The sequence below is a fragment of the Rhipicephalus sanguineus genome, chromosome 2 (assembly GCF_013339695.2).
Source record: "Rhipicephalus sanguineus isolate Rsan-2018 chromosome 2, BIME_Rsan_1.4, whole genome shotgun sequence".
In the NCBI taxonomy this organism is placed as follows: Eukaryota; Metazoa; Arthropoda; class Arachnida; order Ixodida; family Ixodidae; genus Rhipicephalus; species Rhipicephalus sanguineus.
In genome coordinates this window covers 187,490,885-187,494,123 of record NC_051177.1, presented here as the reverse complement: position 1 = coordinate 187,494,123, position 3,239 = coordinate 187,490,885, and positions in this window count along the sequence as shown.

Here is a 3,239-nt window from a genome sequence, read left to right as displayed (position 1 = left end):
TTTTTGAAATCTATCCTGTTTGGGTATTTCAGCCCTTAAATGTAGCGAGACGAAAGCTGGCGATGCTGTCATGTACTATTTTACAGGATCAAGGAAATTTTCGTTATGATAATATACTTTAGCTTTTTGTTTATCTTTGCGAAATTTTTTACGCTCAACTATATCTCTCTTTTAAACGGATGCTGCTTTCCATAGTCACTACCTACGACTTTCTTTCCAGGTAATCTCTGCTCCCTCACATGTCGCGCCATTCATAATATATTTATTGCAGCCTAAACAACAATTAACATTTTCTATTTTTTACTTTACTCGGCTCTTGGCCGATAACCAAGAGTGAGTATGCACAACTGACGCATAGGCTCTACATCTATGACTACTTCTAGTTGAAGGTACATTGAAAAAGCTTTTCTTTCTTCCTTTGTTTCAGAGCCTGATTTTGTAGATACCCGATCCCATGAACGGCATAAATTTATTAAATGCGGATCTACGTGAGCATGGTATCGTTAGACATTTGCTGCCCTGTACTCCCTTCTTTGAAGCAAGCCATGACCAGCCAAGTCCAAGCGGGCGATGGGACGAGAGGTTTGCAAATAAAGCTTCCTCTGTAAACAAGAGGAGCGCGTGTTGGGGGGCTAGTTGGTAAGACCATAGTCCCTCAAAAAGTATTGAGGGACTATGGTAAGACATTGTTTGTAAACTTCAGCTGCGCTTGGGACGAGACACCAGAGTAGAAGCAGCCAGGACGAACGCGTTCGTCTTGTTTGCTTCTACTCTGGTGTCTCGTCCCAAGCGCAGTTTAAGTTTACATATTATAAAGAAGGCTTTTTCTTCCCATTTTTTACCCATTTTATGTACCCGTAAGATGAACGACCACCAGCTGTCAACATTATGCTAAGTTGCAGCGCATAAGGGAGGAGGCGAGGACATCAGAAAACCAATTAGGGAGCTCGTCCATGCTCTTGTTTTTCGTGTATCTGTGTTTTGATGAGCCTGAATTCCTAATTAATGCAGTTTGTTCAGTTAAGAGTGATCTGGGGTTCCAGTCATGCTATTGAGCACTTATACTATTTACCTATTACCGCAGCTTGTCAGAACCACTAGCTTCGACTCCTATTCTGAGATTGGCGTCCTCGCTGTCTCACTCATTTCCTTGTTCTCCCTGTCCCCTCTTTGCGTTGTCTCTCTTACTTACAGTAGCCTTAGAATATAGATCAGGGGTCTCAAACTCACGTCAGCTAGCGGGCCGCTGTCATGAAATTTAGTCCCTCAAGGGCCGAGACAATTAAGTTGGTTGGAGCGGGGGGATGGGAGGGGGAGGGTAGTTTGCACAAAATTTCAGCTAACGTTGCCATTTGAAGGAAGGCCTTTCCCATGACACATAATGGGTCATTTCTGGAGGGGATTTGGCGCCATGATTGCAACATACCTACACCGATCTCCCAAATCACTAAATTCTAGACGTTGATTCCGAAATATAGCGATGTTGTTCCACGGTGATGTATCAACACATGGTGACCGCAGGTGGTGGCTCACGAAAAAAGTTCTTTAGACCAGTCAATGTGGGACGCGGACCATCATGTGTGGCCCGCGGGCCGCGTGTTTGAGACCCCTTATATAGATTATCGACAGAAGTTATTTTACAGCGAAAGCTGTTATGAGATCATTTCACCGGCCGTTTTTTGGTGCCGTGGTTGTCCGCCGCCGCCGCCGCCGGTGTCCGTAACCACTATCGCTCGAAATAAGAAAAAAAACGAAGTAAGAAAAAATTTCCAGGATGGAACGGGGTTCAAACCTGGGCCTTCTGCGTGTGAGCCCAGTGTTCTACCTCTGAGCCATGCCGGTGCTTGAAACTGCGTTGCAAAAGGACCCTATACAGGCTTCATGTCGCGAAGGAACCACAATAACATGTGTAATGTAGTGTGGTAGAAGAGTAAAATAACCAGCAGGCGTCACACAACACGAATTCTGTAACCAGGCGTCACACAATGTGAATTGCGCAACGAGGGGGCTGTTGGATGCTTCCAACCCATTACAAGAGGCTCTGCAATAATTCTTCATCTTCATCAGGCACAACACCGACAATGTGCGCATAATGCCTTACATGTTTTCAGCGGGTACCACGGCTCTCCGTTGAATGACAAAAAATGGCATAGTGGCTGTTTCCCTACTTCACAGAAATTATGATGAGTTATAGCGTAGTGGGTTCCTCGCAAGTGCACTTGCATTGGTTGCCAAGGAAGCCTATATGCCTATCATCCATTTCCTCAGGGTCTCAATAAAGTTCTTCCCTCCTCTCTCTGTCTATCTTTCTCACGTCAACGTATGTTATATAGCATGGTGGGAGAGTGAAATAGCGACCGGGCGTCACATAATGCGAATTACGTAACTGGTGAGCCGTTTAAAGCCTCCAACCCATTACAAGGGCTGAGCCACAATTCTTCATCGTCATCAGTCGTCACCTAAACAAAGTGCACATAATGCCTTACATATGTGTAGCTGGAACCTCGCTTCTGCGCACAATGACGAATAATGGCCTTGTAGGTGCTTCCCAATTTCATAAATATTGTGATTTATGGCGTAGTGGGTACCTTGCTAGTGTACTTGTATTAGTAGCCCCAAGAGAGTTTACAACGGGCTCTAGAAATGCCGCTCTTCCAGCTTTCGCTGTGACTGTGCTGCGCTTTCCACGCAGGCCTGGCGTTTTTTTTTATATCCATACGGTTAAAGAGACAAGTGATTTACGGCTACCATTTTTATGTTTTTGTTTCATCGTCTCTGAGCAATGATTGGGTAACGGATGAAAGCACGCTCGAAAAAATCGATAACCGGTGCAAAAGAAAAAGAACAGCCAGTTGACGTTATGTTCTTTTGCGTGTTCTCGATTTCCTGACGCTACCTTTGTGTTCTTTTCAACCATGTTTATCGACATAAATCATGCTCATCTTCTCACTAACCTAGAATTTTCTCCCGAAACTCGGCTCTTGTCACAAAACCAGAAGGCATTTTGGGAATCCACCAGTGCTGTTTAACTTTGCTTCACCTTCTTTTCAGTGATTCTCGCCGCGACTGTTGACGTTTCCAATCTTCAAAAAGTTTTCTCAATGCAACGCTTCGTTAAAGCGGCGAAGCCACGGCGTCGTTTATTTCTGGGCGATTCCATCTCGCCTCACCGCGGCCTCGAGTTGGCGCGATGTCAAAGAGGACGACGAAGAAGAAGAAGAAGGCGGATTGCGCGAGCT